Genomic DNA, 13,896 nt, shown 5'->3' on the forward strand with positions numbered 1-13,896 from the left:
GTAAGGTGTCCGCGTTATAACGCGATGTGTATGCCCCTCGTTCAGTCCCCGCGTCCTCTCGCTCTGCGCGCATCATCCGGGGCCCTCTCGGCGAGAAAGGCCCGAGCGGAGCAACGAGAGAGGAGGCGGCTTCTCTCTCCCTAGGCTACGGAAAATAAATAAAAGGCGAGCCACAAGGTTCGCTTATTGAAATCGGCCCTCGCCGCCCTCGCCTCGCTCGTTGCCGCTTTTGACGGGGCAACTCGTTGCTTTAAAACGTACCCGCGTGCGAACCTGACGTACCGACCCCTCCCAGCCTGTGTTGCACAGCTCTCTCGCCTCGCGCTTTCAAGCCTGATTTGGGCTAGAGCGCGAGGAGGCGCGCGATTGCGCGTGCGTGTCGCAGTGCGATGCTCCCCGACTCGTATGTTCGGCAATTTGTACGTAAACGTGTCTTATTATTATTCTGGTAGGCTTTAAAACAACAGTATTGTTGGCGCCTCACCATTTGCGTGTACTTCTTTGTCTACTTCACATTTCTGTGTTTAAATCTCTTATGGTTTTAATAATTAAATTGAATAAGATAAACATTTATTCGACTGTCAATAATTTTGACAGCATGCAGTATAGATAAATAGCAGTTATCTATCTTCTTAATTGTAATAAGCACGTTGGCTAGAGCATTTAATATAATAACACTACGTGATAATATATTGTAGAAATATAATACCTATAAAAAGTAATTATAAATAATAAATTATTTCATTTTTAAGTATAGCCGAGAAGCAGATTTCACGTACGTAAATATCGTATTTATTTGCGCTTTTATGACTTTCCTTACGCTCTTAAGACGCATTTGCTTGCCTCATTGTGTGTATACGTGCAAGAGCATACATATAAATATCTCAAGCCCCGTAATCGCGTAAAAGCATCTGCTATCGCGTCAACCAATTGCCGAACGCTCATCGTTCACGAACAATTTTCCAGTAATTAATAATATTCGCACCGAGAGACTCGAATGATTATAGGAGATACGCCGCGTCGATAGCGGCCGCAATAATTTATATCGTCGTCTTAGCCGAAGGCGTGAAATTCTGCCGAAGGTGTCGTCCCCGCGGGAATTAAAAAATCAGGACTCGCAATGTCGCGACGGATCGTTTGCGCGATGTGCACGCGTTTTTATGGCCTCTCTGGTCGATTGCACGGCATGTTTTTTTTTCTTCTAGGGACGACCGGCCCCACACCAAGAAGGTTCTTCGCGCTGCGTGATGTTCCGATTAACGTTGTCCAATGCTACTTAGCGCGAGGAGAATCGCGCGACCGGAGGGGGACTTGGACGTTTCGTTGAAAGTCCGCAATAAAACCGGATTGGAAAATCGTCGATGACGTCTGCGCGGCACGGTAATGTGCACATACCGCGAGGCTAAGTCCAGATTTGCATTCCCGTTAATGATACTTCCAGATCTGTTCGGCTAACATCGTACAAGTGCCGCATTCCGCTCGTGCCGGCCGAGCCGGAGATCCCCTCGGCGCGCAGGGTGTTAATTAACACTTGACTCTTCTTTCGGTGCCTAGACACTCGCGCGCACGGCATCGTGCACGTGCGCGCTTTTAAGGTTTAAACGTTTAAAGCTTGATGTAAACTCAGGCATAAATTGTAATCGAGATGGCGATCGTGCGCTGACTCTGTAATCCTTTATTACACGAATTCAACCTCGGCTTTGCGGGTAAAGAGCAATTTGATCGAGTCGCGCGGCGAGAGAGAATTTTTTTCGCGCGACTGCGAGACGTAATTACGCATTTAAGATACCGCGGAAAGAGAATGTAAAAGGGAGAATGTTTAATGAAGTGAAGTACACGAATCGTCACTTGTTAATGTCGTAGGTGAGCAAGCTGTAACTTGATATATAAATATACAATATAAATATCGTGTCGCAATGATCCTGCATGTTTTTTTCAAAATAACAATTACACTAGGCAAGCATAGATATTCACTCAAAAAATCTACTCCAAAACTCGCTGAGGAATCCGTGACCGAAGATGATGACGCGGTGGATCTGGAGCCTCTCATTGCGCAACGTTGTTACATTGGAAGAATAAGATTTATGAATACAAATCCGAGAATAGAAAACTATTACCCGCGCGGTAGGTCAGGTTAAGCTTCGGCTAGACCTTGTGGGTTTCGATACGTCTAGCGAAATCGCGAACGTATATTATAAGATTATAACCAACGCCTGACGATCGAGAGCCGCAAAGTTCTCTCACCCGGTCTCGTTATAATAGCCGCGGCCGATCTACCTGCTGACCTCGTACGGCGCGACGGAGCGAGGTCGGGCGGGCGAGATCGGCGCGGATCGATCGATCGATCGATCGATCGTGACGATCGGGCCTCGGAAGCAGAGGGCCGTGGATTACCGGAGAGCCGTGGCCGCTCGATTCGCGAGGCGTTCTACTCGCTCGCAACGGAGAAAGCACGACGTGGGAATACACGTCGCCGCGGATTACGCCCCCTCTTCGGTTCGCTCGCTCGCAACACACAGACACGCGTCCGCGAACCCACACGAGCGTAAACGTACACCAGCGATGCCGGCGACCAGCCGGGGCGAGCGTGCGCGCGCGGGTTTCTGCGAGGAAGCAACGGGTAAGTATTCACTTTAGCCCGGTTCGTGACCCCGTATCGCCGGGCATTACAGCCGCTTTTTATCCGTGCGCCCACCACGTCACGGAGGCTGCAATTACTAATTTAGAGGCGAGACCGAGTCGTGCCAAATCCCTCGGCTTCGCCGTGCGGCGCGGCCGCCCTCTTTCTCATGTTATTTGTATGGAGCGGGGCCCCGGGTATAAGGTATACGGGGCCCGCGCGCGCGCGCGCGCGCACCTCTCACCGACGAGAGATCGAGGTCCGAAGGGGGTGGTGATCCACGTAGCGAAGAGCTCGGTACGCGAATATCCCGACGCGCGACCGACGGCGGAATTATATGCACACCCGCGCGTGCTCGCTAATTACACGGCCGTCGAGCGCGCGAAGATTATACGCTCGTTGAGCATGCGCTCGCCGCCGAATTCAGGACATTCTTGCAGAGAATTAACGAGAGAAGCGTTATTAATATTACGATCCGGTAATCGCTGTGGTGCTCGAAACGCTGAGAGCATAGAAACAGATACATAAGAAGCTGATTCGATAGACAATAACATCGCCTCTATCTAACCGAGAATACTATATAGTCTTATACATATGCGATCGAGGATAAAGATAGAAATGCCACGCGAGACAATCACAGCTTGTTAGCCGACGTGGAAAAATCTCAGCGCGACAGGCAGATGATAATGTCCCCGGGGTGTGTAATCTTAATACGAAGCTGAGATCTACGTCAAGGATTTCGTGGGTCCGACCGGATGGAGAGGAGGGGACGAAGCTGGGGGCCCCGGAGTCGCCTCCTCGCGCGGCCCGGCCGGCGTATCGTAGAACAATGAAAGGCCGCTATTAATATTGGCCGGCTATCGCGGCGCTATCGCGCGCCCCTCGCTCCCCACGCACTCTCAAATAACACGGTCCGCGTAGGGACACTTTCATTGCATATTAATGACCCTCATTACCGCCACTCCGCACCGCATTACTCAATGCTACGCGGCCGGGCCGTCTAGTGTTTCCAAACGGGATCGAGGCGGAAGAGATATTGACCGCCTAGGTTCAAAGTACGAAAACCGCCCTCTCTCATCCGGGGACGGTGAGCGCCGCGTGTGCGCGCGCTCAACGTTATCTTTTATATTAATACGCCTCGCGATTTCCAGGACTGAGGTTTCGCCGCGGATTATCCCATCTCTCCCCTCTGTCGTCTTTTATTTATTTTCTTTTTATTTCCTCGACACTATACACGTACATCTAGTATAACATGCATCTAATGGTGCCCACACCGTCCTCGCTGCCGTCGTCGTCTTCCTCTTATCTCCTATTCGATTTCGCAGAAATGAAGTGCTGTCATCATATATAACCGACGGGATGAAACCGCAACGTCCCCACGGCGATTAGGTAACGGAAATCGCAGTTATCGGAGGATGCTGCTGTCTGGTACCGGAGATCGCGGAGTGGGCGGTCGGTCGGTCGGTCGGTTGGCCAGGATTGGCGCGGGGTCACGGCGGGAATGAGGCCGTGAAAAATGATGTAATTTAATCGAGCGATTCGACACGGCATCGTCGGCGACGTTCTTTCGCCTGCCTAAGCTCTAAGAGGTGAGAAATGCGGCTCGCCCGGTGACCGATGTCTACACACCGCGCTGTCACGCGCTGACATATCGCTCTGATAAAACCACGACCCGACCAACGGTTTCTCCCTCGCGTCCGTCCGCCGAGTGGCCGACGTTTAAGTATTTCTTACACGGGGCAACGATTCGATAGCTAATGTCCCGGACGTCTTCGCTTGTACGCGTCGCACGGACTCGTCCTTGTCGCTCTTTCGTCGTATCCCGAATGGTCTCGCGGTTAACTCGGGCAGACGATATAGAGGGCCTTCGTATCAAGTTTTACCCCACGACGTCGTCGAGTCGGACGATTAATGGACAACGCGCCGCTACATTTTTCATATTTTGCCGAATGTGTGCATAAATCTTATCCTTCGAAATACGAAAATCTAAATTTGTCAGTACAAAACATAAGCTGAAATTAATAGGAGGAAGATTACAGAAATATTATATGAATAAACAAATATATCGACGAGCGTATAGCTTGTTTCTGTATGGTTAACGCATGGCACGTACTTGCATTGTGATTATCTCCATGACGTGGGCAAATATGTCACCCGACACCGGAAGACTCTTCGACAGTCGATTTTATCAGACATGCATCACGCCATGATCAGATGAGCAGGTGCACCGCTTCGGCACAGCGATCAGGCATTGTTGCTTAATTGCGAAAAAGATTATCGTACGGGCGTTATCGATTGTGCGGTCTATTTAACAAAACGCATATTTTTTCATCATCCTATTGTTGATTCAAGCCAGTTTTTGTGTCTCTTTCATTATCAAATATATGATATTCATATTTTGAAATATCGAAAACACGTACAAGTCATCTCTTAAAAATACCATCTTCGTACCAACTTCTAAAACGTGTAGTGCTTGACTAACTCAAAATGTTCCGCTAATATTGGGAACAAACTATAGGGGTCGTACTCAAATAAGTAAGAGTTTAACGGTTTGACAGATTATGTCGGGTTAAAATCGAGTAAAAAGTTAATTTTTAAACTTTAGGCGCGCTACTCTTTAAGGTTATGCAAAATACATAAGTGACTCATTAACCTATCACATTAATCTTTGGGTTGAAAGTTTAAAAATAACCTTTAAATGTGTTAATATATTATAAAACCTTTAAATGTGTTTCTTTATATTCTTTTGGAATACCCACAAAGATACAAAATCGATTGTTTTACAGTTTTGAGTATTGATGCAACCATTTTCTCTAACTTCCCAATTCTCCTATTGATAAGCGAGATTCGAAGATCAATGCAACTACTCTTCCGACACGCCATCCATCCATCCGCACGTTATCTCTCTCGTTAGCCATTCGTCGTTTATCCGTAACCGTCGCATACGCCGTCCACTCGGCGTACTAATCCTCAATAGAGGAAGGTCAAGACTCTATAAAGAGTGCGACGTGAACCAAGTTAGCTCTTTCCTGTCTCCAGAGGAACACAGTCCGTGTACGCGTCCCCTGTACGCAGGTATATCCCGGTTTGCTCTCGACTCTAACGTCAGCGCCGTCTCGTTCTCCGCTTCCTCTTTCTTCCCCTTTCTTCTCCCCTATATTCGCCGTGTAATTCCGTCTCTTCTTCGCGGGGCCTTGCGCCGCGTTGTGAGAGCGTGCGGGGCCCGCGCGGTACGGGCCCCCGCGTCTCTGGACGCCGCGCCGCGCAGCGCGCGCTGCGGAGATCGAGATGCAAAGGGGACCCGCGCCGCTTTTAAGCTCGCCGCCGCGAAGCGGATAAATTCGCCTGGGTCCCTCGATCTATTAATTCGAGCCGCCGTTGCATTCCTACGAGGTCTCGACCGCTAGGCTCTTCCCCCTCGACTCCACGACCTTCCTGCTTTCTCGCGATTGCCCGTGCCTCCTGCTCGCGCGTATATCCTACGAGTGCGAGCGCGGCTGTGTAACGTGTGCGACTCGCATTTTTACGGTTTTTCCACTCGTCGCCGCTGAGAGCCATAAGATCAATCAAGCCAACGCGATTCCGATTGGTTGAGCGTTGCTATGGAAGAAAGAGAGAGAGAAAGAGAAAGAAAGATCCTTCTCCAATAAATTTGTCGGTGTTTGATGAATATCACTGCTGGTTTTTTTGTAACAATAAGTTTTAAGCGAGATTGAACGTGTCACCTCCGTATAGCTCACACTCATTTGCGAAAGAGAGAGCTTTAACGCGAGCGCGTCTGCCCATCCACCCGCACCCCGCACGCATGGCGATATAAAATACAGCGTTGTTAGGTGCCGCGCTATCGCATAATTACTACGTTTTACGGCGGTCTTTACACTTGTTTCTGCACCATTCTGTATCTTACGTTCATCTCTGTAACCGGAGATCGTAAGGGAATTCGCCACGTACACGCGCCGCCACGGCATAAATCCATCGCGACGACGATTTTTCTCGCAGATCTCATTCGCTCTCGCTTGCCCCTACTATCGCGAATAGATAAAGACGCGGGTATCAATAATATACAGTATTAAGAGCGCAGCAAATAAGGATAACGCGAGGGAAGGATAATTTCTGTGTAGGTGTATCGACGCGAGGGCAGATTAGATTGGATTGGCGTTGTCGCAAAGGCTATGTACGGTTTGCAAGTTTTTTCCCCAGTAATATTTCCAGCCGCCAATATTATTTCCAGCAAACTATAAAGATACTCTTTTTTACGAGGAAAAAAATGAGGAGGATAAGGCCCCGGAGTGTGTGTGGCCAGCTTAAAAGTGTTCAAAACGAAACAAAGAAAGTAGTTCGTTCTTGTTCGAAATTTGTATTCTGAAACAATCATAAGTTTAGTGTAAATTGAAGAAAAAAGTGAATCTATAAAATTATATCAATATTAACGTGAAAAATATAAATGAAATAAACAACTTTTTTGTTTCGTCTTTCATATATGCATAAAGCGGCGACATATATAGTATTAGATATTTATTTTTCTTATGTTTTCTTATATGTTTCAAAGTTATTTATTTATCGTTTTTTATTCAGTCCTTAGTTTTTAAATCTACGATTATTCTAATTTGGCTGATGAAGACTCGGTGTAGTTCAAAATGTTCAATTATAATTATATTGTATTGAAGCTAATATTAATTTTTAATTTGTAACACCTATTTTTGCTCGTTTATTAGCCCTTAATCTCTCCACAGTATTAGACATACAGTAACGTTACGCAGACTAAAATATATCGCTTTAGCGGTCACTTCGACCCGCATCCGCGATAGGTCGCGGCGATTAAGTTTACTCGGCGCTTCCTCGCGGAGACGGTAAACCGGAAACCGCGAGCCGCGGCTGTAGCGCGATACGACCGCCTCCTTTCTCAGGCATTCCGGTAGATCACGGTTGAGAGGAGGATTTCTCGGTAGGGTACGCCGCCGGGGCGCAGCAGATCTCGCGGCTGATCACGCTGTGAGGATTCGTCGGGATGCGAGAGAGGGTCTTTCGACGTCGGAGCGCACATGCGGGAGCTCATGCGAACGTGAAGTCGCGGGAATGGAGATGCGCCGCGTTTCTACGGCGAGCGTAGGTTCTCCGTACCGGAGAAACGGATCTCCGGTACGGAGCAAAGGTGGACGAAGGGTCGGAGAGGAAAGAAGGGAGACGGCCCTCTCTCGATGTATGAAGCTATAAATCTCGCGCGACAAATCGCTAGCTCGCTCGTTCGTTCTCAGGCTAATTGTTAGGACGTGCTCGAATACCGCGAGATGTGCCTGCTCCTCTCCCCTCTCTCTTTTTTCTTTTTCTTTCTCTTCCGCTCTGCTACATACGTCTCTGCCTCTTCCAGCTCCAGCTATCCACGGCTATCTCCTCGGCATCGACGAATGTACAATCGATTAATCGATTATTCACCCTTGTCGCCGGAGACGCGGTCGACGCACCTGCGCAATCACTGTCGCCCCGTGTACCCGGGGTATCGATTATCCTGTCGTTTTTGTTATTTCGATCTCATCCTGGAACCGTTTCGCAGTGATCTATCGACTTACGAAGTACCCCCTTAAAAATCTTTTAATTAAACGAGAGTTCTTTTTCTATGTAAAAAATGATACATGCACTTTCCCACAACAATAAAACGCCAAATTTTACACGCTTACTTTTTATTTTTATGATTACGTTTGTTAGATGTTACACCGAAAAGAATATTTCGTAGAAAATTCAAATACCAGATTTAGTAATCCTACTTTAAAAGGGAGGACTCGTTCGACGGGAAAAAGAGAAGCTCTGATGACCCTAGCCGACATTAGAAAAATCTAGAGTACTTGGTCGGTCGTACGTAAGGCAGATACGTAATCCACTTAACCGTAGTCAGCATTCCACGGGGACTTTAATCCCGACCTGCACGATAAATATATATCGCGTTTTCCTTCTCCGCTTCTCCATTCAGCATCGCGATTCCGGCTTGCCGCGGCGACCGGTGACTTACTGCGGTCGGCTAACGATACCAATCCTACTACGGTTTGGCGCACAAACTCGGAAGCGTCGTTCGGCCGATACGAGGTATATAACGGTGCACCCGCTGCGGTTTCGTCGTATCTATTCCGAATAGCGCGGAGAGACAGGGCGAGGGAGGGAAGGAGCATCTCCTCTTCGGCTGTTGTCAACAACGACGTCGGATGTATCGCGAAGACTACGATGTAAATATATACAGGGTGGTTTTTTTCCCCCCTTTCGTCGGCGCGCAAAACGGACAGATGATCGAGTCGGCGAGATTGGCCAGCCACAAAGGGACCCGCGGGAGATTATTTAAATCCGCGGATTGAATGGAACGTATAGTAATTTCTTACGATGCGCGTGCATACTTGTTGGGAAGATATACGTATGAATAGAATGAAATTATAAATTCTATCTCATTAGCTGTTATAGGTCCGCATCAGTCTATTCAACTGACATTTTCAGAAAATCATCATCCGCGTATAAATACTCCGGTCAGCGCGATACTCCCCGGCCGATCCAGTAATTGCAACGGCCGATCATGATTTAACAAGTTGTCTGAAACTTTCGCGGAATCTAATGCGTCCAGTTACTCATTTATCTTCGTCGAAAGTACCTAAATCATTTATATTCTTATATCATTGGCAGCGGTTGACAGCGACTATTAGTAATCTTAGGCTTAGCCAAATTTAGCAAGTGAGTCTTATATAAGCACGATAGGTAATACTAATACACGGGAGTCAACTATATCTTTGCATTTTCGCGCAATGAAGCGACACTACTTTACACAGCTTCGCTTATTTAATAAAATCGAAACATATCGATACATATCGAAACACATCGCGACAGGGAAGGATAATGTTCGTTCTTTTCCCTGTTAAACGCGAAAAAGGAAGAGACATAAAGACGGATCGGTATTAATTTATTAATCACATTTATTTTATCCGTGAAAGATCGTCATTCAGTATCTAACTGTAGAGCCGTCTATGTTTTCTTCAACGGCACTTAGCACCGATGTATCGAAGCGAGAGAGCTTGAGAAAAAGGCCCCCGACGAGGCCGCCGGTGTAAGGGATTAACTGTATTATGCGAATGACTGGGAGATAAATTTTACGCGAGTAAAATGCTAATCGCCGGCAAGCGTAAATCCGGGAGCACCTGTTGTCACTCAGTCGGCGGATCGACGTTCCTCGACGCGATGACTTTCTCAAAAAATCTCCGCGCGCGAACATCAAGCATCGACGAGCGGGGATCGTGACCCGCAATTCGACTTATCGCATAATGCCGATAATAGTGTTTGCACTACCCGAGAAAGTTTCTACGCGCCGAGAAGAAAAGGTGTATTATAACGGGAACGGCCGTCGTCTTCTCTGTGTGATTTCTCTCCTGGCTACTTCGCACGTTCGTCGCGCAACGCGCGCGTCGCGCGCGCGAGGTGAGAACGCGGCGGCGTCGCACTCGCGAATGGCGCAATTTCAGGCCTGGCTGATTCTATGTAGGTTTAAACGGCGGCACGCCGTGTTTCGAGGGCTCGCGGCGTTGTTTTCGCGATTGCGCGCAAAACTTTCGCGTAAACTGAGAGAATCGACGTGACGCGCGTATTCGATCGTTTAAATGGCGAGATCGCGCGCGAACGCGATATAAAAGTCAAAGGTGTAATAAATACCTGACGACAGGACAACGATTCTCCGTTCGTGATGTAATCCAGGAAAAATAACGAAATCTCAATATAGAAAACGTACGCAACACCATGCATCCTGTTTGATGTTCACAATATTGAATTCGTATATGAGTGTACATATGTGTGTGTGTGTGTGTGTGTGTGTGCAATATTATTTTTTTAGTATAATATATTTAGTATAATATATTATTTTTAATATTTTTAATATAATATTTTTTAAAACTATTTAAAGTTTCTCTAATATTCATCTGGAAATAAAATGTAATAAAATGCCTAGTTTGCAGTAGTCAGTTAAGAAGCCTGTCTATTGTAATATTAGATATAATTAAAGCTTTTAAAAAATAACGCAAAAGATTAATATTAGTTATGCTTTATCAGGCTAAAAAAATACAAACAGAGAAATACAAATTGAAAGCAGAGAAAAGAAGTCAACACACCGAGGTCTCATGGGACTAGTTCTTTGAGTCAACGTTTTCTCGAACGCAGTGTGCAACGCAAGCCCATCCGGTCTAGATGGGAGCAAATGACGAGGCGTGCTTTGCATGTTGAGGACCTTTCCACCAAGCCGGAGTAAATAAGGCAGAATCCGCACGCGCGTCGCATTGTTTGACTTCTCGGACGAACGGGAAAGGGTATGGTAAAGGGACCGACACCAACTGGTACGCGCGACAAAACGGAGAAGATTCTGATTTGCCAATACCGTTCTTCGAAAAGCTGCTTTTACAATGCTCGCCATTGTTCGTTTCGTCACGAGCAAACTTCACGCATCCAAAATCCTAGCGTATACAACTACGAAGAATAGAAAAATCTTATAAGAGTCAAGAAGAGATTGGGAAGAGAGGAGATTGAGAGAGAGAAATTCGATCTATTTTAAATGCTAATATAGATATATAATTCACCTCCTATTCAGTTAAATCCACTTCTACTTCTTTTCTCTACAATTTTTATTTTTAACTGGGTATAACTTAAAATTAGAGACTCCTGCTTTATGAAATAAATATAGCAATTATTTTTTTAAAAATTTCTAGCAATATATCACGTTCCTAAACATGTTAAATTATTATATTAGAAGATTATATTACCAATTATTTCTCGTTATTACCGATTTACGAGATCCGCTCGAATGAGTAAAAACGAGATCCCTATATACGAAGGATCCCGCGGGGTCTTGCAAAGGGCACTATTAATTCCGATTTAAGGTCCCGTTACGCGCTTTGTGTGGTCCCCATATATCAGCCAGTGTTATCGCTCGTTGCAAAGCAACGCCTTTACGCGTACCTGACTTCTGCTCGTGTTGGTATATCTTACGCGGGACGCCTACCGGATGAATAATTTGGTTACAATCTTAATCCAATGACGCATGGGCTCGCGCTGGGCTCCTCCGTTTCCCCTCCCGTTTCCAGCCTCTCCTCGTCCTCTCCGTTCAATCCCTCTTTCTCTCTCCTTCTGCCGTTTGAACCGTGCGCTTAACCGGGCACTCTGCTTTGCTCTGATTAAAGACCGGCCGCTTCTTTATATACCGCGCAGTTGCCTTGCCTCGTAAATCGTACCCTTTATTTCGTCACCGCGCGCCTTCGTTATGCCCCCAGTCAGGCTTCGGTCACCAAGGGAGATCTCAAGATAACGAGCGATTTTTCCTCTATTTTTTATTGCTTCTCATTTTTGCTTTTTTCTATTTATCTATTTTTTTTTTTTTATTTACTGAGCTCGTCTATACCAAAACTTTGCAGGATCATCTAACACGTCATGGGCAAGTTCTATGTTTTCGAAATCGAAGTTCGAAATGTTTAGCGGCCATCGGCATCGTAACGCTATTTAAATGAGCTCGCTGAACGACATTAACACCAATGGCCAAACAATGCAATTTGTTGCTACAGGATGGCCCCGACCGCCCGATTCCTGGCACGGCATTACGTTTTACAACGACACTCTGCGACTTCCCTCGCAGTCCGCAGCGTGCTGGACTCCGAAACTCTCACAAAATACTACCAGCACATTGCGAGCAGCGAAATGCTACACGGGCCACCAGGGACTACCACGACGATGCACCGCATTTCTTTCGTTTCCCAGCGTCTGATTTATAGCGCGAATTCCGCGCGCAGTTATACGTCGCTCGAGAGAATTCCATTCGCTGACCTTGGAATCCGTGACTTCTGAACCGATCTACACCCGTCTCGCCTTCCTTTTTTTTTTGTTCTGATGGAGAATCGATCGAAGCGTCACGAGACATTGCTGGAGATAACAAATCGAAACATCAAGATCTTTTCAAACAATTAATCAAAGAGAAAAAGTATATTGTTGTCTAAATTGTATAAATTAATTACAAGTTCTTCTTATAAAACGCATTTTCCCAAAATACGTCATTGCATCGCATTCTACAATTCCTGCATCCTCTTGTTCTAAATGCATAGGAGAAAGACAAAATAAGAGATTGAGCGGTACTAGATCCAGTCATCACATGGCATTGCACGTTTGAATGCATCAAGATATAATTATCGGAGTTACCGTAATTAGAGTCATAATTACAGCGGCGGTAACAGTGATAGTAATAGTTACGTAATCACACGCTGTGCACGGTGCAGCATAGAAACACGGGTATGTTGTTAGCCGCGGAGCGAGTCGTCTTTCCGTATAACACTAATATGTCTGTACGCGGCGTGCGTGCTCATGTACCGCTTGATATACACAACCACATCCTTGTTGCAATGAAGAACATCAAATACCCTATTATGCTTTCCAATTTCTTATCCGGCAAATTCGCCTTTTCTCCCGCTTGTCGCGTTTCCCTTTCCCTTTGCCATTCCCCTGAGATCCTCTCATATATCGCTGTAATTAGTTAATTAGCTTAAGTGCACCGAGCTCGCGCTCTCACCGACTTGCTCTGCAATCGTTCATTTGGATCGCGAAAGTACCGTATTGGATACGCAGAGACAACTAATTGTAATATTTTTAGAACATGAAATAAAAAATTGTAATCATAATATTAATTACACAATTATTAAATTACAGAAATACATACATGTATATATATATATAATAAAGACGAATATCTTTTTTTTATTGTCGCTAATTACAAATTATAAATAAATTTTATATGTATAAAATCTGATTTATTTTATTTTTTTTGTATCTTCTTAGTTTCTCATCTCAGAGATCTGTTATTATATATGCTTCGCTTTTGCGAAGAACGCTTTGGAGAATGCAAACTCTCGTTCAGTCGATTAGTTAGGTCGACTAAAGTTGCTCTCTGCGTTACCGCGAAGTCGCTCTCTACCAAATAATTCAGTTCAAATGCCCATCGCCGAGGGGTCAATGGAGAAATCAGGTTGAACGTCGTCGTCGTCGTCGTCGTCGGAGCGTTCCACGTACGGGGGTCTCTTAAGTGCTCTGTGGTCTCAATCGCTCCGGCCTAGCCGCGACCAGTACGTTAGTGCTGCAGGGTGGAGAAGAGAAGCGCGCGACCGGCGGAGGTCGAGCAATAAGGAACAGAACGGTTTTGCGGTTCGGCCTCGTGGTTCTCTTGAAGGGACCCGACTATCTTCGGTCCCCGCGCATGCACGTTCCTATGTACCCCGACCCGGGGC

General features: G+C 46.2%; 1 long non-coding RNA gene across 1 annotated transcript in view; it reads right to left on the minus strand.

The window, feature by feature from the left end:
• The window catches only part of LOC143903406 (uncharacterized), a 274,617-nt gene that overhangs the window by 84,518 nt on the left and 176,203 nt on the right, over window positions 1-13,896 (minus strand). The window lies entirely within an intron of this gene.

The sequence above is a fragment of the Temnothorax americanus genome, unplaced genomic scaffold (assembly GCF_048541705.1).
Source record: "Temnothorax americanus isolate GAGA-0224 unplaced genomic scaffold, ASM4854170v1 Scaffold46, whole genome shotgun sequence".
NCBI classification, from domain to species: Eukaryota; Metazoa; Arthropoda; class Insecta; order Hymenoptera; family Formicidae; genus Temnothorax; species Temnothorax americanus.